Genomic DNA, 13,450 nt, shown 5'->3' with positions numbered 1-13,450 from the left:
AGGCAAAGGCCAAAAACCTCAGCATGTTTCTGCCCGGTTTCGAACCGGGGACCTTTCGCGTGTGAGGCGAACGTGATAACCGCTACACTACAGAAACCACGGGCGGGTTGGCCGCTCGCTGCCACCTGGGGTGTGGGAAACAGGAACTCTGGCGAGAAGAACCACTCTAGCAGGCACCAGCCTTTCCGACCGATGACGGCTGGATGCCTATTGGAGGACAGGTCAAAAGCAGTGTTTCTGCCTGGTTTCGAACCAGGGACCTTTCGCGTGTTAGGCGAACGTGATAACCACTACACTACAGAAACCACAACGCTCAGCACCGGACTTCAGGCGTCTTTTCGGCGTCAAAGTTTTTCTTGACGCGCTGACCGGAACGAAGAAAGGAGCGCTGTTCCTACCCGGCTTCGATCCGGGGACCTTTCGCGTGTAAGGCGAACGTGATAACCACTACACTACAGAAACCACCCCGGGTGAGGCTCTTTTGATGTCGGCCTGTCATCTGCACGTGCGGGAAACGGCGCTCCCACCCAGAGCCTTCAATCCACATGAAGTCGAATAAGAAAACGTTGATTCGGAGTTGCCTGGCATCGAGGGGACAATAAAGATCGCGGCTAAAAATGGGCTCATTCGCGCGGTTACCTCAACCGTGGCGTTGGTGGTATAGTGGTGAGCATAGCTGCCTTCCAAGCAGTTGACCCGGGTTCGATTCCCGGCCAACGCATGCCCTTTTAAGTTGAATGTTCAGGTGCGCGCCATGTAAGAGTCCCATGACAGTCAGCCCACAAAGACACCAGTGTAGCCAACAGAGTATTCCATGTCTTATCTTTAATTAACAACCATGTCTGAATGTTGATTGATGTGAGATGAGCTCATATTTGCAGAGGATACTGTCTTCCAAGGTTTCTGAAGGTCTGCAGTGATGAGAACATGAGGTCCATAGAGGCAAAGGCCAAAAACCTCAGCATGTTTCTGCCCGGTTTCGAACCGGGGACCTTTCGCGTGTGAGGCGAACGCGATAACCGCTACACTACAGAAACCACGGGCAGGTTGGCAGGGACCTTTCGCGTGTTAGGCGAACGCGATAACCACTACACTACAGAAACCACAACGCTCAGCACCGGACTTCAGGCGTCTTTTCGGCGTCAAAGTTTTTCTTGACGCGCTGACCGGAACGAAGAAAGGAGCGCTGTTCCTACCCGGCTTCGATCCGGGGACCTTTCGCGTGTAAGGCGAACGTGATAACCACTACACTACAGAAACCACCCCGGGTGAGGCTCTTTTGATGTCGGCCTGTCATCTGCACGTGCGGGAAACGGCGCTCCCACCCAGAGCCTTCAATCCACATGAAGTCGAATAAGAAAACGTTGATTCGGAGTTGCCTGGCATCGAGGGGACAATAAAGATCGCGGCTAAAAATGGGCTCATTCGCGCGGTTACCTCAACCGTGGCGTTGGTGGTATAGTGGTGAGCATAGCTGCCTTCCAAGCAGTTGACCCGGGTTCGATTCCCGGCCAACGCATGCCCTTTTAAGTTGAATGTTCAGGTGCGCGCCATGTGCAGTGATGAGAACATGAGGTCCATAGAGGCAAAGGCCAAAAACCTCAGCATGTTTCTGCCCGGTTTCGAACCGGGGACCTTTCGCGTGTGAGGCGAACGTGATAACCGCTACACTACAGAAACCACGGGCAGGTTGGCCGCTCGCTGCCACCTGGGGTGTGGGAAACAGGAACTCTGGCGAGAAGAACCACTCTAGCAGGCACCAGCCTTTCCGACCGATGACGGCTGGATGCCTATTGGAGGACAGGTCAAAAGCAGTGTTTCTGCCTGGTTTCGAACCAGGGACCTTTCGCGTGTTAGGCGAACGTGATAACCACTACACTACAGAAACCACAACGCTCAGCACCGGACTTCAGGCGTCTTTTCGGCGTCAAAGTTTTTCTTGACGCGCTGACCGGAACGAAGAAAGGAGCGCTGTTCCTACCCGGCTTCGATCCGGGGACCTTTCGCGTGTAAGGCGAACGTGATAACCACTACACTACAGAAACCACCCCGGGTGAGGCTCTTTTGATGTCGGCCTGTCATCTGCACGTGCGGGAAACGGCGCTCCCACCCAGAGCCTTCAATCCACATGAAGTCGAATAAGAAAACGTTGATTCGGAGTTGCCTGGCATCGAGGGGACAATAAAGATCGCGGCTAAAAATGGGCTCATTCGCGCGGTTACCTCAACCGTGGCGTTGGTGGTATAGTGGTGAGCATAGCTGCCTTCCAAGCAGTTGACCTGGGTTCGATTCCCGGCCAACGCATGCCCTTTTAAGTTGAATGTTCAGGTGCGCGCCATGTAAGAGTCCCATGACAGTCAGCCCACAAAGACACCAGTGTAGCCAACAGAGTATTCCATGTCTTATCTTTAATTAACAACCATGTCTGAATGTTGATTGATGTGAGATGAGCTCATATTTGCAGAGGATACTGTCTTCCAAGGTTTCTGAAGGTCTGCAGTGATGAGAACATGAGGTCCATAGAGGCAAAGGCCAAAAACCTCAGCATGTTTCTGCCCGGTTTCGAACCGGGGACCTTTCGCGTGTGAGGCGAACGTGATAACCGCTACACTACAGAAACCACGGGCAGGTTGGCCGCTCGCTGCCACCTGGGGTGTGGGAAACAGGAACTCTGGCGAGAAGAACCACTCTAGCAGGCACCAGCCTTTCCGACCGATGACGGCTGGATGCCTATTGGAGGACAGGTCAAAAGCAGTGTTTCTGCCTGGTTTCGAACCAGGGACCTTTCGCGTGTTAGGCGAACGTGATAACCACTACACTACAGAAACCACAACGCTCAGCACCGGACTTCAGGCGTCTTTTCGGCGTCAAAGTTTTTCTTGACGCGCTGACCGGAACGAAGAAAGGAGCGCTGTTCCTACCCGGCTTCGATCCGGGGACCTTTCGCGTGTAAGGCGAACGTGATAACCACTACACTACAGAAACCACCCCGGGCGAGGCTCTTTTGATGTCGGCCTGTCATCTGCACGTGCGGGAAACGGCGCTCCCACCCAGAGCCTTCAATCCACATGAAGTCGAATAAGAAAACGTTGATTCGGAGTTGCCTGGCATCGAGGGGACAATAAAGATCGCGGCTAAAAATGGGCTCATTCGCGCGGTTACCTCAACCGTGGCGTTGGTGGTATAGTGGTGAGCATAGCTGCCTTCCAAGCAGTTGACCCGGGTTCGATTCCCGGCCAACGCATGCCCTTTTAAGTTGAATGTTCAGGTGCGCGCCATGTAAGAGTCCCATGACAGTCAGCCCACAAAGACACCAGTGTAGCCAACAGAGTATTCCATGTCTTATCTTTAATTAACAACCATGTCTGAATGTTGATTGATGTGAGATGAGCTCATATTTGCAGAGGATACTGTCTTCCAAGGTTTCTGAAGGTCTGCAGTGATGAGAACATGAGGTCCATAGAGGCAAAGGCCAAAAACCTCAGCATGTTTCTGCCCGGTTTCGAACCGGGGACCTTTCGCGTGTGAGGCGAACGTGATAACCGCTACACTACAGAAACCACGGGCAGGTTGGCAGGGACCTTTCGCGTGTTAGGCGAACGCGATAACCACTACACTACAGAAACCACAACGCTCAGCACCGGACTTCAGGCGTCTTTTCGGCGTCAAAGTTTTTCTTGACGCGCTGACCGGAACGAAGAAAGGAGCGCTGTTCCTACCCGGCTTCGATCCAGGGACCTTTCGCGTGTAAGGCGAACGTGATAACCACTACACTACAGAAACCACCCCGGGTGAGGCTCTTTTGATGTCGGCCTGTCATCTGCACGTGCGGGAAACGGCGCTCCCACCCAGAGCCTTCAATCCACATGAAGTCGAATAAGAAAACGTTGATTTGGAGTTGCCTGGCATCGAGGGGACAATAAAGATCGCGGCTAAAAATGGGCTCATTCGCGCGGTTACCTCAACCGTGGCGTTGGTGGTATAGTGGTGAGCATAGCTGCCTTCCAAGCAGTTGACCCGGGTTCGATTCCCGGCCAACGCATGCCCTTTTAAGTTGAATGTTCAGGTGCGCGCCATGTGCAGTGATGAGAACATGAGGTCCATAGAGGCAAAGGCCAAAAACCTCAGCATGTTTCTGCCCGGTTTCGAACCGGGGACCTTTCGCGTGTGAGGCGAACGTGATAACCGCTACACTACAGAAACCACGGGCAGGTTGGCCGCTCGCTGCCACCTGGGGTGTGGGAAACAGGAACTCTGGCGAGAAGAACCACTCTAGCAGGCACCAGCCTTTCCGACCGATGACGGCTGGATGCCTATTGGAGGACAGGTCAAAAGCAGTGTTTCTGCCTGGTTTCGAACCAGGGACCTTTCGCGTGTTAGGCGAACGTGATAACCACTACACTACAGAAACCACAACGCTCAGCACCGGACTTCAGGCGTCTTTTCGGCGTCAAAGTTTTTCTTGACGCGCTGACCGGAACGAAGAAAGGAGCGCTGTTCCTACCCGGCTTCGATCCGGGGACCTTTCGCGTGTAAGGCGAACGTGATAACCACTACACTACAGAAACCACCCCGGGTGAGGCTCTTTTGATGTCGGCCTGTCATCTGCACGTGCGGGAAACGGCGCTCCCACCCAGAGCCTTCAATCCACATGAAGTCGAATAAGAAAACGTTGATTCGGAGTTGCCTGGCATCGAGGGGACAATAAAGATCGCGGCTAAAAATGGGCTCATTCGCGCGGTTACCTCAACCGTGGCGTTGGTGGTATAGTGGTGAGCATAGCTGCCTTCCAAGCAGTTGACCTGGGTTCGATTCCCGGCCAACGCATGCCCTTTTAAGTTGAATGTTCAGGTGCGCGCCATGTAAGAGTCCCATGACAGTCAGCCCACAAAGACACCAGTGTAGCCAACAGAGTATTCCATGTCTTATCTTTAATTAACAACCATGTCTGAATGTTGATTGATGTGAGATGAGCTCATATTTGCAGAGGATACTGTCTTCCAAGGTTTCTGAAGGTCTGCAGTGATGAGAACATGAGGTCCATAGAGGCAAAGGCCAAAAACCTCAGCATGTTTCTGCCCGGTTTCGAACCGGGGACCTTTCGCGTGTGAGGCGAACGTGATAACCGCTACACTACAGAAACCACGGGCAGGTTGGCCGCTCGCTGCCACCTGGGGTGTGGGAAACAGGAACTCTGGCGAGAAGAACCACTCTAGCAGGCACCAGCCTTTCCGACCGATGACGGCTGGATGCCTATTGGAGGACAGGTCAAAAGCAGTGTTTCTGCCTGGTTTCGAACCAGGGACCTTTCGCGTGTTAGGCGAACGTGATAACCACTACACTACAGAAACCACAACGCTCAGCACCGGACTTCAGGCGTCTTTTCGGCGTCAAAGTTTTTCTTGACGCGCTGACCGGAACGAAGAAAGGAGCGCTGTTCCTACCCGGCTTCGATCCGGGGACCTTTCGCGTGTAAGGCGAACGTGATAACCACTACACTACAGAAACCACCCCGGGCGAGGCTCTTTTGATGTCGGCCTGTCATCTGCACGTGCGGGAAACGGCGCTCCCACCCAGAGCCTTCAATCCACATGAAGTCGAATAAGAAAACGTTGATTCGGAGTTGCCTGGCATCGAGGGGACAATAAAGATCGCGGCTAAAAATGGGCTCATTCGCGCGGTTACCTCAACCGTGGCGTTGGTGGTATAGTGGTGAGCATAGCTGCCTTCCAAACAGTTGACCCGGGTTCGATTCCCGGCCAACGCATGCCCTTTTAAGTTGAATGTTCAGGTGCGCGCCATGTAAGAGTCCCATGACAGTCAGCCCACAAAGACACCAGTGTAGCCAACAGAGTATTCCATGTCTTATCTTTAATTAACAACCATGTCTGAATGTTGATTGATGTGAGATGAGCTCATATTTGCAGAGGATACTGTCTTCCAAGGTTTCTGAAGGTCTGCAGTGATGAGAACATGAGGTCCATAGAGGCAAAGGCCAAAAACCTCAGCATGTTTCTGCCCGGTTTCGAACCGGGGACCTTTCGCGTGTGAGGCGAACGTGATAACCGCTACACTACAGAAACCACGGGCAGGTTGGCAGGGACCTTTCGCGTGTTAGGCGAACGCGATAACCACTACACTACAGAAACCACAACGCTCAGCACCGGACTTCAGGCGTCTTTTCGGCGTCAAAGTTTTTCTTGACGCGCTGACCGGAACGAAGAAAGGAGCGCTGTTCCTACCCGGCTTCGATCCAGGGACCTTTCGCGTGTAAGGCGAACGTGATAACCACTACACTACAGAAACCACCCCGGGTGAGGCTCTTTTGATGTCGGCCTGTCATCTGCACGTGCGGGAAACGGCGCTCCCACCCAGAGCCTTCAATCCACATGAAGTCGAATAAGAAAACGTTGATTCGGAGTTGCCTGGCATCGAGGGGACAATAAAGATCGCGGCTAAAAATGGGCTCATTCGCGCGGTTACCTCAACCGTGGCGTTGGTGGTATAGTGGTGAGCATAGCTGCCTTCCAAGCAGTTGACCCGGGTTCGATTCCCGGCCAACGCATGCCCTTTTAAGTTGAATGTTCAGGTGCGCGCCATGTAAGAGTCCCATGACAGTCAGCCCACAAAGACACCAGTGTAGCCAACAGAGTATTCCATGTCTTATCTTTAATTAACAACCATGTCTGAATGTTGATTGATGTGAGATGAGCTCATATTTGCAGAGGATACTGTCTTCCAAGGTTTCTGAAGGTCTGCAGTGATGAGAACATGAGGTCCATAGAGGCAAAGGCCAAAAACCTCAGCATGTTTCTGCCCGGTTTCGAACCGGGGACCTTTCGCGTGTGAGGCGAACGTGATAACCGCTACACTACAGAAACCACGGGCGGGTTGGCCGCTCGCTGCCACCTGGGGTGTGGGAAACAGGAACTCTGGCGAGAAGAACCACTCTAGCAGGCACCAGCCTTTCCGACCGATGACGGCTGGATGCCTATTGGAGGACAGGTCAAAAGCAGTGTTTCTGCCTGGTTTCGAACCAGGGACCTTTCGCGTGTTAGGCGAACGTGATAACCACTACACTACAGAAACCACAACGCTCAGCACCGGACTTCAGGCGTCTTTTCGGCGTCAAAGTTTTTCTTGACGCGCTGACCGGAACGAAGAAAGGAGCGCTGTTCCTACCCGGCTTCGATCCGGGGACCTTTCGCGTGTAAGGCGAACGTGATAACCACTACACTACAGAAACCACCCCGGGCGAGGCTCTTTTGATGTCGGCCTGTCATCTGCACGTGCGGGAAACGGCGCTCCCACCCAGAGCCTTCAATCCACATGAAGTCGAATAAGAAAACGTTGATTCGGAGTTGCCTGGCATCGAGGGGACAATAAAGATCGCGGCTAAAAATGGGCTCATTCGCGCGGTTACCTCAACCGTGGCGTTGGTGGTATAGTGGTGAGCATAGCTGCCTTCCAAGCAGTTGACCTGGGTTCGATTCCCGGCCAACGCATGCCCTTTTAAGTTGAATGTTCAGGTGCGCGCCATGTAAGAGTCCCATGACAGTCAGCCCACAAAGACACCAGTGTAGCCAACAGAGTATTCCATGTCTTATCTTTAATTAACAACCATGTCTGAATGTTGATTGATGTGAGATGAGCTCATATTTGCAGAGGATACTGTCTTCCAAGGTTTCTGAAGGTCTGCAGTGATGAGAACATGAGGTCCATAGAGGCAAAGGCCAAAAACCTCAGCATGTTTCTGCCCGGTTTCGAACCGGGGACCTTTCGCGTGTGAGGCGAACGTGATAACCGCTACACTACAGAAACCACGGGCAGGTTGGCCGCTCGCTGCCACCTGGGGTGTGGGAAACAGGAACTCTGGCGAGAAGAACCACTCTAGCAGGCACCAGCCTTTCCGACCGATGACGGCTGGATGCCTATTGGAGGACAGGTCAAAAGCAGTGTTTCTGCCTGGTTTCGAACCAGGGACCTTTCGCGTGTTAGGCGAACGTGATAACCACTACACTACAGAAACCACAACGCTCAGCACCGGACTTCAGGCGTCTTTTCGGCGTCAAAGTTTTTCTTGACGCGCTGACCGGAACGAAGAAAGGAGCGCTGTTCCTACCCGGCTTCGATCCGGGGACCTTTCGCGTGTAAGGCGAACGTGATAACCACTACACTACAGAAACCACCCCGGGCGAGGCTCTTTTGATGTCGGCCTGTCATCTGCACGTGCGGGAAACGGCGCTCCCACCCAGAGCCTTCAATCCACATGAAGTCGAATAAGAAAACGTTGATTCGGAGTTGCCTGGCATCGAGGGGACAATAAAGATCGCGGCTAAAAATGGGCTCATTCGCGCGGTTACCTCAACCGTGGCGTTGGTGGTATAGTGGTGAGCATAGCTGCCTTCCAAGCAGTTGACCCGGGTTCGATTCCCGGCCAACGCATGCCCTTTTAAGTTGAATGTTCAGGTGCGCGCCATGTAAGAGTCCCATGACAGTCAGCCCACAAAGACACCAGTGTAGCCAACAGAGTATTCCATGTCTTATCTTTAATTAACAACCATGTCTGAATGTTGATTGATGTGAGATGAGCTCATATTTGCAGAGGATACTGTCTTCCAAGGTTTCTGAAGGTCTGCAGTGATGAGAACATGAGGTCCATAGAGGCAAAGGCCAAAAACCTCAGCATGTTTCTGCCCGGTTTCGAACCGGGGACCTTTCGCGTGTGAGGCGAACGTGATAACCGCTACACTACAGAAACCACGGGCAGGTTGGCCGCTCGCTGCCACCTGGGGTGTGGGAAACAGGAACTCTGGCGAGAAGAACCACTCTAGCAGGCACCAGCCTTTCCGACCGATGACGGCTGGATGCCTATTGGAGGACAGGTCAAAAGCAGTGTTTCTGCCTGGTTTCGAACCAGGGACCTTTCGCGTGTTAGGCGAACGTGATAACCACTACACTACAGAAACCACAACGCTCAGCACCGGACTTCAGGCGTCTTTTCGGCGTCAAAGTTTTTCTTGACGCGCTGACCGGAACGAAGAAAGGAGCGCTGTTCCTACCCGGCTTCGATCCGGGGACCTTTCGCGTGTAAGGCGAACGTGATAACCACTACACTACAGAAACCACCCCGGGTGAGGCTCTTTTGATGTCGGCCTGTCATCTGCACGTGCGGGAAACGGCGCTCCCACCCAGAGCCTTCAATCCACATGAAGTCGAATAAGAAAACGTTGATTCGGAGTTGCCTGGCATCGAGGGGACAATAAAGATCGCGGCTAAAAATGGGCTCATTCGCGCGGTTACCTCAACCGTGGCGTTGGTGGTATAGTGGTGAGCATAGCTGCCTTCCAAGCAGTTGACCTGGGTTCGATTCCCGGCCAACGCATGCCCTTTTAAGTTGAATGTTCAGGTGCGCGCCATGTAAGAGTCCCATGACAGTCAGCCCACAAAGACACCAGTGTAGCCAACAGAGTATTCCATGTCTTATCTTTAATTAACAATCATGTCTGAATGTTGATTGATGTGAGATGAGCTCATATTTGCAGAGGATACTGTCTTCCAAGGTTTCTGAAGGTCTGCAGTGATGAGAACATGAGGTCCATAGAGGCAAAGGCCAAAAACCTCAGCATGTTTCTGCCCGGTTTCGAACCGGGGACCTTTCGCGTGTGAGGCGAACGTGATAACCGCTACACTACAGAAACCACGGGCAGGTTGGCCGCTCGCTGCCACCTGGGGTGTGGGAAACAGGAACTCTGGCGAGAAGAACCACTCTAGCAGGCACCAGCCTTTCCGACCGATGACGGCTGGATGCCTATTGGAGGACAGGTCAAAAGCAGTGTTTCTGCCTGGTTTCGAACCAGGGACCTTTCGCGTGTTAGGCGAACGTGATAACCACTACACTACAGAAACCACAACGCTCAGCACCGGACTTCAGGCGTCTTTTCGGCGTCAAAGTTTTTCTTGACGCGCTGACCGGAACGAAGAAAGGAGCGCTGTTCCTACCCGGCTTCGATCCGGGGACCTTTCGCGTGTAAGGCGAACGTGATAACCACTACACTACAGAAACCACCCCGGGTGAGGCTCTTTTGATGTCGGCCTGTCATCTGCACGTGCGGGAAACGGCGCTCCCACCCAGAGCCTTCAATCCACATGAAGTCGAATAAGAAAACGTTGATTCGGAGTTGCCTGGCATCGAGGGGACAATAAAGATCGCGGCTAAAAAACCGCTACACTACAGAAACCACGGGCAGGTTGGCCGCTCGCTGCCACCTGGGGTGTGGGAAACAGGAACTCTGGCGAGAAGAACCACTCTAGCAGGCACCAGCCTTTCCGACCGATGACGGCTGGATGCCTATTGGAGGACAGGTCAAAAGCAGTGTTTCTGCCTGGTTTCGAACCAGGGACCTTTCGCGTGTTAGGCGAACGTGATAACCACTACACTACAGAAACCACAACGCTCAGCACCGGACTTCAGGCGTCTTTTCGGCGTCAAAGTTTTTCTTGACGCGCTGACCGGAACGAAGAAAGGAGCGCTGTTCCTACCCGGCTTCGATCCGGGGACCTTTCGCGTGTAAGGCGAACGTGATAACCACTACACTACAGAAACCACCCCGGGTGAGGCTCTTTTGATGTCGGCCTGTCATCTGCACGTGCGGGAAACGGCGCTCCCACCCAGAGCCTTCAATCCACATGAAGTCGAATAAGAAAACGTTGATTCGGAGTTGCCTGGCATCGAGGGGACAATAAAGATCGCGGCTAAAAATGGGCTCATTCGCGCGGTTACCTCAACCGTGGCGTTGGTGGTATAGTGGTGAGCATAGCTGCCTTCCAAGCAGTTGACCCGGGTTCGATTCCCGGCCAACGCATGCCCTTTTAAGTTGAATGTTCAGGTGCGCGCCATGTAAGAGTCCCATGACAGTCAGCCCACAAAGACACCAGTGTAGCCAACAGAGTATTCCATGTCTTATCTTTAATTAACAACCATGTCTGAATGTTGATTGATGTGAGATGAGCTCATATTTGCAGAGGATACTGTCTTCCAAGGTTTCTGAAGGTCTGCAGTGATGAGAACATGAGGTCCATAGAGGCAAAGGCCAAAAACCTCAGCATGTTTCTGCCCGGTTTCGAACCGGGGACCTTTCGCGTGTGAGGCGAACGTGATAACCGCTACACTACAGAAACCACGGGCAGGTTGGCAGGGACCTTTCGCGTGTTAGGCGAACGCGATAACCACTACACTACAGAAACCACAACGCTCAGCACCGGACTTCAGGCGTCTTTTCGGCGTCAAAGTTTTTCTTGACGCGCTGACCGGAACGAAGAAAGGAGCGCTGTTCCTACCCGGCTTCGATCCGGGGACCTTTCGCGTGTAAGGCGAACGTGATAACCACTACACTACAGAAACCACCCCGGGTGAGGCTCTTTTGATGTCGGCCTGTCATCTGCACGTGCGGGAAACGGCGCTCCCACCCAGAGCCTTCAATCCACATGAAGTCGAATAAGAAAACGTTGATTCGGAGTTGCCTGGCATCGAGGGGACAATAAAGATCGCGGCTAAAAATGGGCTCATTCGCGCGGTTACCTCAACCGTGGCGTTGGTGGTATAGTGGTGAGCATAGCTGCCTTCCAAGCAGTTGACCCGGGTTCGATTCCCGGCCAACGCATGCCCTTTTAAGTTGAATGTTCAGGTGCGCGCCATGTAAGAGTCCCATGACAGTCAGCCCACAAAGACACCAGTGTAGCCAACAGAGTATTCCATGTCTTATCTTTAATTAACAACCATGTCTGAATGTTGATTGATGTGAGATGAGCTCATATTTGCAGAGGATACTGTCTTCCAAGGTTTCTGAAGGTCTGCAGTGATGAGAACATGAGGTCCATAGAGGCAAAGGCCAAAAACCTCAGCATGTTTCTGCCCGGTTTCGAACCGGGGACCTTTCGCGTGTGAGGCGAACGTGATAACCGCTACACTACAGAAACCACGGGCAGGTTGGCAGGGACCTTTCGCGTGTTAGGCGAACGCGATAACCACTACACTACAGAAACCACAACGCTCAGCACCGGACTTCAGGCGTCTTTTCGGCGTCAAAGTTTTTCTTGACGCGCTGACCGGAACGAAGAAAGGAGCGCTGTTCCTACCCGGCTTCGATCCGGGGACCTTTCGCGTGTAAGGCGAACGTGATAACCACTACACTACAGAAACCACCCCGGGTGAGGCTCTTTTGATGTCGGCCTGTCATCTGCACGTGCGGGAAACGGCGCTCCCACCCAGAGCCTTCAATCCACATGAAGTCGAATAAGAAAACGTTGATTCGGAGTTGCCTGGCATCGAGGGGACAATAAAGATCGCGGCTAAAAATGGGCTCATTCGCGCGGTTACCTCAACCGTGGCGTTGGTGGTATAGTGGTGAGCATAGCTGCCTTCCAAGCAGTTGACCTGGGTTCGATTCCCGGCCAACGCATGCCCTTTTAAGTTGAATGTTCAGGTGCGCGCCATGTAAGAGTCCCATGACAGTCAGCCCACAAAGACACCAGTGTAGCCAACAGAGTATTCCATGTCTTATCTTTAATTAACAACCATGTCTGAATGTTGATTGATGTGAGATGAGCTCATATTTGCAGAGGATACTGTCTTCCAAGGTTTCTGAAGGTCTGCAGTGATGAGAACATGAGGTCCATAGAGGCAAAGGCCAAAAACCTCAGCATGTTTCTGCCCGGTTTCGAACCGGGGACCTTTCGCTTGTGAGGCGAACGTGATAACCGCTACACTACAGAAACCACGGGCAGGTTGGCAGGGACCTTTCGCGTGTTAGGCGAACGCGATAACCACTACACTACAGAAACCACAACGCTCAGCACCGGACTTCAGGCGTCTTTTCGGCGTCAAAGTTTTTCTTGACGCGCTGACCGGAACGAAGAAAGGAGCGCTGTTCCTACCCGGCTTCGATCCGGGGACCTTTCGCGTGTAAGGCGAACGTGATAACCACTACACTACAGAAACCACCCCGGGTGAGGCTCTTTTGATGTCGGCCTGTCATCTGCACGTGCGGGAAACGGCGCTCCCACCCAGAGCCTTCAATCCACATGAAGTCGAATAAGAAAACGTTGATTCGGAGTTGCCTGGCATCGAGGGGACAATAAAGATCGCGGCTAAAAATGGGCTCATTAGCGCGGTTACCTCAACCGTGGCGTTGGTGGTATAGTGGTGAGCATAGCTGCCTTCCAAGCAGTTGACCTGGGTTCGATTCCCGGCCAACGCATGCCCTTTTAAGTTGAATGTTCAGGTGCGCGCCATGTAAGAGTCCCATGACAGTCAGCCCACAAAGACACCAGTGTAGCCAACAGAGTATTCCATGTCTTATCTTTAATTAACAACCATGTCTGAATGTTGATTGATGTGAGATGAGCTCATATTTGCAGAGGATACTGTCTTCCAAGGTTTCTGAAGGTC

At 52.8% G+C, this 13,450-nt stretch overlaps 56 non-coding genes across 56 annotated transcripts; 15 read left to right on the top strand and 41 right to left on the bottom strand.

Annotated features, from left to right (window-relative positions):
* Window positions 1-24: 24 nt before the first annotated feature.
* trnav-cac (transfer RNA valine (anticodon CAC)) lies at window positions 25-97 on the bottom strand. The gene has a single exon. It is a non-coding gene; the product is annotated as a tRNA-Val (tRNA).
* Window positions 98-232: 135 nt separating this feature from the next.
* trnav-aac (transfer RNA valine (anticodon AAC)) lies at window positions 233-305 on the bottom strand. Its single transcript has one exon. It is a non-coding gene; the product is annotated as a tRNA-Val (tRNA).
* An 84-nt stretch (window positions 306-389) lies between these two features.
* On the bottom strand, window positions 390-462 carry trnav-uac (transfer RNA valine (anticodon UAC)). The gene has a single exon. It is a non-coding gene; the product is annotated as a tRNA-Val (tRNA).
* A 187-nt stretch (window positions 463-649) lies between these two features.
* On the top strand, window positions 650-721 carry trnag-ucc (transfer RNA glycine (anticodon UCC)). The gene has a single exon. It is a non-coding gene; the product is annotated as a tRNA-Gly (tRNA).
* Window positions 722-964: 243 nt separating this feature from the next.
* trnav-cac (transfer RNA valine (anticodon CAC)) lies at window positions 965-1,037 on the bottom strand. Its single transcript has one exon. It is a non-coding gene; the product is annotated as a tRNA-Val (tRNA).
* Window positions 1,038-1,187: 150 nt separating this feature from the next.
* trnav-uac (transfer RNA valine (anticodon UAC)) lies at window positions 1,188-1,260 on the bottom strand. Its single transcript has one exon. It is a non-coding gene; the product is annotated as a tRNA-Val (tRNA).
* Window positions 1,261-1,447: 187 nt separating this feature from the next.
* trnag-ucc (transfer RNA glycine (anticodon UCC)) lies at window positions 1,448-1,519 on the top strand. The gene has a single exon. It is a non-coding gene; the product is annotated as a tRNA-Gly (tRNA).
* Window positions 1,520-1,607: 88 nt separating this feature from the next.
* trnav-cac (transfer RNA valine (anticodon CAC)) lies at window positions 1,608-1,680 on the bottom strand. Its single transcript has one exon. It is a non-coding gene; the product is annotated as a tRNA-Val (tRNA).
* Window positions 1,681-1,815: 135 nt separating this feature from the next.
* trnav-aac (transfer RNA valine (anticodon AAC)) lies at window positions 1,816-1,888 on the bottom strand. The gene has a single exon. It is a non-coding gene; the product is annotated as a tRNA-Val (tRNA).
* An 84-nt stretch (window positions 1,889-1,972) lies between these two features.
* Window positions 1,973-2,045, bottom strand: trnav-uac (transfer RNA valine (anticodon UAC)). Its single transcript has one exon. It is a non-coding gene; the product is annotated as a tRNA-Val (tRNA).
* A 187-nt stretch (window positions 2,046-2,232) lies between these two features.
* Window positions 2,233-2,304, top strand: trnag-ucc (transfer RNA glycine (anticodon UCC)). Its single transcript has one exon. It is a non-coding gene; the product is annotated as a tRNA-Gly (tRNA).
* Window positions 2,305-2,547: 243 nt separating this feature from the next.
* Window positions 2,548-2,620, bottom strand: trnav-cac (transfer RNA valine (anticodon CAC)). Its single transcript has one exon. It is a non-coding gene; the product is annotated as a tRNA-Val (tRNA).
* A 135-nt stretch (window positions 2,621-2,755) lies between these two features.
* trnav-aac (transfer RNA valine (anticodon AAC)) lies at window positions 2,756-2,828 on the bottom strand. The gene has a single exon. It is a non-coding gene; the product is annotated as a tRNA-Val (tRNA).
* Window positions 2,829-2,912: 84 nt separating this feature from the next.
* Window positions 2,913-2,985, bottom strand: trnav-uac (transfer RNA valine (anticodon UAC)). The gene has a single exon. It is a non-coding gene; the product is annotated as a tRNA-Val (tRNA).
* A 187-nt stretch (window positions 2,986-3,172) lies between these two features.
* Window positions 3,173-3,244, top strand: trnag-ucc (transfer RNA glycine (anticodon UCC)). Its single transcript has one exon. It is a non-coding gene; the product is annotated as a tRNA-Gly (tRNA).
* Window positions 3,245-3,487: 243 nt separating this feature from the next.
* Window positions 3,488-3,560, bottom strand: trnav-cac (transfer RNA valine (anticodon CAC)). The gene has a single exon. It is a non-coding gene; the product is annotated as a tRNA-Val (tRNA).
* Window positions 3,561-3,710: 150 nt separating this feature from the next.
* On the bottom strand, window positions 3,711-3,783 carry trnav-uac (transfer RNA valine (anticodon UAC)). Its single transcript has one exon. It is a non-coding gene; the product is annotated as a tRNA-Val (tRNA).
* A 187-nt stretch (window positions 3,784-3,970) lies between these two features.
* On the top strand, window positions 3,971-4,042 carry trnag-ucc (transfer RNA glycine (anticodon UCC)). The gene has a single exon. It is a non-coding gene; the product is annotated as a tRNA-Gly (tRNA).
* Window positions 4,043-4,130: 88 nt separating this feature from the next.
* trnav-cac (transfer RNA valine (anticodon CAC)) lies at window positions 4,131-4,203 on the bottom strand. The gene has a single exon. It is a non-coding gene; the product is annotated as a tRNA-Val (tRNA).
* A 135-nt stretch (window positions 4,204-4,338) lies between these two features.
* On the bottom strand, window positions 4,339-4,411 carry trnav-aac (transfer RNA valine (anticodon AAC)). The gene has a single exon. It is a non-coding gene; the product is annotated as a tRNA-Val (tRNA).
* Window positions 4,412-4,495: 84 nt separating this feature from the next.
* trnav-uac (transfer RNA valine (anticodon UAC)) lies at window positions 4,496-4,568 on the bottom strand. The gene has a single exon. It is a non-coding gene; the product is annotated as a tRNA-Val (tRNA).
* Window positions 4,569-4,755: 187 nt separating this feature from the next.
* Window positions 4,756-4,827, top strand: trnag-ucc (transfer RNA glycine (anticodon UCC)). The gene has a single exon. It is a non-coding gene; the product is annotated as a tRNA-Gly (tRNA).
* Window positions 4,828-5,070: 243 nt separating this feature from the next.
* On the bottom strand, window positions 5,071-5,143 carry trnav-cac (transfer RNA valine (anticodon CAC)). Its single transcript has one exon. It is a non-coding gene; the product is annotated as a tRNA-Val (tRNA).
* A 135-nt stretch (window positions 5,144-5,278) lies between these two features.
* Window positions 5,279-5,351, bottom strand: trnav-aac (transfer RNA valine (anticodon AAC)). The gene has a single exon. It is a non-coding gene; the product is annotated as a tRNA-Val (tRNA).
* Window positions 5,352-5,435: 84 nt separating this feature from the next.
* On the bottom strand, window positions 5,436-5,508 carry trnav-uac (transfer RNA valine (anticodon UAC)). Its single transcript has one exon. It is a non-coding gene; the product is annotated as a tRNA-Val (tRNA).
* A 187-nt stretch (window positions 5,509-5,695) lies between these two features.
* Window positions 5,696-5,767, top strand: trnag-ucc (transfer RNA glycine (anticodon UCC)). The gene has a single exon. It is a non-coding gene; the product is annotated as a tRNA-Gly (tRNA).
* A 243-nt stretch (window positions 5,768-6,010) lies between these two features.
* On the bottom strand, window positions 6,011-6,083 carry trnav-cac (transfer RNA valine (anticodon CAC)). The gene has a single exon. It is a non-coding gene; the product is annotated as a tRNA-Val (tRNA).
* A 150-nt stretch (window positions 6,084-6,233) lies between these two features.
* Window positions 6,234-6,306, bottom strand: trnav-uac (transfer RNA valine (anticodon UAC)). Its single transcript has one exon. It is a non-coding gene; the product is annotated as a tRNA-Val (tRNA).
* Window positions 6,307-6,493: 187 nt separating this feature from the next.
* Window positions 6,494-6,565, top strand: trnag-ucc (transfer RNA glycine (anticodon UCC)). The gene has a single exon. It is a non-coding gene; the product is annotated as a tRNA-Gly (tRNA).
* Window positions 6,566-6,808: 243 nt separating this feature from the next.
* trnav-cac (transfer RNA valine (anticodon CAC)) lies at window positions 6,809-6,881 on the bottom strand. Its single transcript has one exon. It is a non-coding gene; the product is annotated as a tRNA-Val (tRNA).
* Window positions 6,882-7,016: 135 nt separating this feature from the next.
* trnav-aac (transfer RNA valine (anticodon AAC)) lies at window positions 7,017-7,089 on the bottom strand. The gene has a single exon. It is a non-coding gene; the product is annotated as a tRNA-Val (tRNA).
* Window positions 7,090-7,173: 84 nt separating this feature from the next.
* On the bottom strand, window positions 7,174-7,246 carry trnav-uac (transfer RNA valine (anticodon UAC)). The gene has a single exon. It is a non-coding gene; the product is annotated as a tRNA-Val (tRNA).
* A 187-nt stretch (window positions 7,247-7,433) lies between these two features.
* trnag-ucc (transfer RNA glycine (anticodon UCC)) lies at window positions 7,434-7,505 on the top strand. Its single transcript has one exon. It is a non-coding gene; the product is annotated as a tRNA-Gly (tRNA).
* Window positions 7,506-7,748: 243 nt separating this feature from the next.
* On the bottom strand, window positions 7,749-7,821 carry trnav-cac (transfer RNA valine (anticodon CAC)). The gene has a single exon. It is a non-coding gene; the product is annotated as a tRNA-Val (tRNA).
* Window positions 7,822-7,956: 135 nt separating this feature from the next.
* trnav-aac (transfer RNA valine (anticodon AAC)) lies at window positions 7,957-8,029 on the bottom strand. The gene has a single exon. It is a non-coding gene; the product is annotated as a tRNA-Val (tRNA).
* Window positions 8,030-8,113: 84 nt separating this feature from the next.
* Window positions 8,114-8,186, bottom strand: trnav-uac (transfer RNA valine (anticodon UAC)). The gene has a single exon. It is a non-coding gene; the product is annotated as a tRNA-Val (tRNA).
* Window positions 8,187-8,373: 187 nt separating this feature from the next.
* On the top strand, window positions 8,374-8,445 carry trnag-ucc (transfer RNA glycine (anticodon UCC)). The gene has a single exon. It is a non-coding gene; the product is annotated as a tRNA-Gly (tRNA).
* Window positions 8,446-8,688: 243 nt separating this feature from the next.
* On the bottom strand, window positions 8,689-8,761 carry trnav-cac (transfer RNA valine (anticodon CAC)). Its single transcript has one exon. It is a non-coding gene; the product is annotated as a tRNA-Val (tRNA).
* A 135-nt stretch (window positions 8,762-8,896) lies between these two features.
* Window positions 8,897-8,969, bottom strand: trnav-aac (transfer RNA valine (anticodon AAC)). Its single transcript has one exon. It is a non-coding gene; the product is annotated as a tRNA-Val (tRNA).
* Window positions 8,970-9,053: 84 nt separating this feature from the next.
* trnav-uac (transfer RNA valine (anticodon UAC)) lies at window positions 9,054-9,126 on the bottom strand. Its single transcript has one exon. It is a non-coding gene; the product is annotated as a tRNA-Val (tRNA).
* A 187-nt stretch (window positions 9,127-9,313) lies between these two features.
* On the top strand, window positions 9,314-9,385 carry trnag-ucc (transfer RNA glycine (anticodon UCC)). Its single transcript has one exon. It is a non-coding gene; the product is annotated as a tRNA-Gly (tRNA).
* Window positions 9,386-9,628: 243 nt separating this feature from the next.
* Window positions 9,629-9,701, bottom strand: trnav-cac (transfer RNA valine (anticodon CAC)). Its single transcript has one exon. It is a non-coding gene; the product is annotated as a tRNA-Val (tRNA).
* A 135-nt stretch (window positions 9,702-9,836) lies between these two features.
* On the bottom strand, window positions 9,837-9,909 carry trnav-aac (transfer RNA valine (anticodon AAC)). Its single transcript has one exon. It is a non-coding gene; the product is annotated as a tRNA-Val (tRNA).
* An 84-nt stretch (window positions 9,910-9,993) lies between these two features.
* Window positions 9,994-10,066, bottom strand: trnav-uac (transfer RNA valine (anticodon UAC)). The gene has a single exon. It is a non-coding gene; the product is annotated as a tRNA-Val (tRNA).
* A 310-nt stretch (window positions 10,067-10,376) lies between these two features.
* trnav-aac (transfer RNA valine (anticodon AAC)) lies at window positions 10,377-10,449 on the bottom strand. Its single transcript has one exon. It is a non-coding gene; the product is annotated as a tRNA-Val (tRNA).
* Window positions 10,450-10,533: 84 nt separating this feature from the next.
* Window positions 10,534-10,606, bottom strand: trnav-uac (transfer RNA valine (anticodon UAC)). The gene has a single exon. It is a non-coding gene; the product is annotated as a tRNA-Val (tRNA).
* A 187-nt stretch (window positions 10,607-10,793) lies between these two features.
* On the top strand, window positions 10,794-10,865 carry trnag-ucc (transfer RNA glycine (anticodon UCC)). The gene has a single exon. It is a non-coding gene; the product is annotated as a tRNA-Gly (tRNA).
* Window positions 10,866-11,108: 243 nt separating this feature from the next.
* trnav-cac (transfer RNA valine (anticodon CAC)) lies at window positions 11,109-11,181 on the bottom strand. The gene has a single exon. It is a non-coding gene; the product is annotated as a tRNA-Val (tRNA).
* Window positions 11,182-11,331: 150 nt separating this feature from the next.
* trnav-uac (transfer RNA valine (anticodon UAC)) lies at window positions 11,332-11,404 on the bottom strand. Its single transcript has one exon. It is a non-coding gene; the product is annotated as a tRNA-Val (tRNA).
* A 187-nt stretch (window positions 11,405-11,591) lies between these two features.
* Window positions 11,592-11,663, top strand: trnag-ucc (transfer RNA glycine (anticodon UCC)). The gene has a single exon. It is a non-coding gene; the product is annotated as a tRNA-Gly (tRNA).
* Window positions 11,664-11,906: 243 nt separating this feature from the next.
* trnav-cac (transfer RNA valine (anticodon CAC)) lies at window positions 11,907-11,979 on the bottom strand. The gene has a single exon. It is a non-coding gene; the product is annotated as a tRNA-Val (tRNA).
* A 150-nt stretch (window positions 11,980-12,129) lies between these two features.
* On the bottom strand, window positions 12,130-12,202 carry trnav-uac (transfer RNA valine (anticodon UAC)). The gene has a single exon. It is a non-coding gene; the product is annotated as a tRNA-Val (tRNA).
* Window positions 12,203-12,389: 187 nt separating this feature from the next.
* On the top strand, window positions 12,390-12,461 carry trnag-ucc (transfer RNA glycine (anticodon UCC)). The gene has a single exon. It is a non-coding gene; the product is annotated as a tRNA-Gly (tRNA).
* Window positions 12,462-12,704: 243 nt separating this feature from the next.
* On the bottom strand, window positions 12,705-12,777 carry trnav-cac (transfer RNA valine (anticodon CAC)). The gene has a single exon. It is a non-coding gene; the product is annotated as a tRNA-Val (tRNA).
* Window positions 12,778-12,927: 150 nt separating this feature from the next.
* On the bottom strand, window positions 12,928-13,000 carry trnav-uac (transfer RNA valine (anticodon UAC)). The gene has a single exon. It is a non-coding gene; the product is annotated as a tRNA-Val (tRNA).
* A 187-nt stretch (window positions 13,001-13,187) lies between these two features.
* On the top strand, window positions 13,188-13,259 carry trnag-ucc (transfer RNA glycine (anticodon UCC)). The gene has a single exon. It is a non-coding gene; the product is annotated as a tRNA-Gly (tRNA).
* The last annotated feature ends 191 nt before the right edge of the window (window positions 13,260-13,450 follow it).

The sequence above is a fragment of the Clarias gariepinus genome, chromosome 1, assembly GCF_024256425.1.
Source record: "Clarias gariepinus isolate MV-2021 ecotype Netherlands chromosome 1, CGAR_prim_01v2, whole genome shotgun sequence".
NCBI classification, from domain to species: Eukaryota; Metazoa; Chordata; class Actinopteri; order Siluriformes; family Clariidae; genus Clarias; species Clarias gariepinus.
Note: the sequence above shows the minus strand (reverse complement) of the source record. Positions and strands in the feature narration are given on the sequence as shown.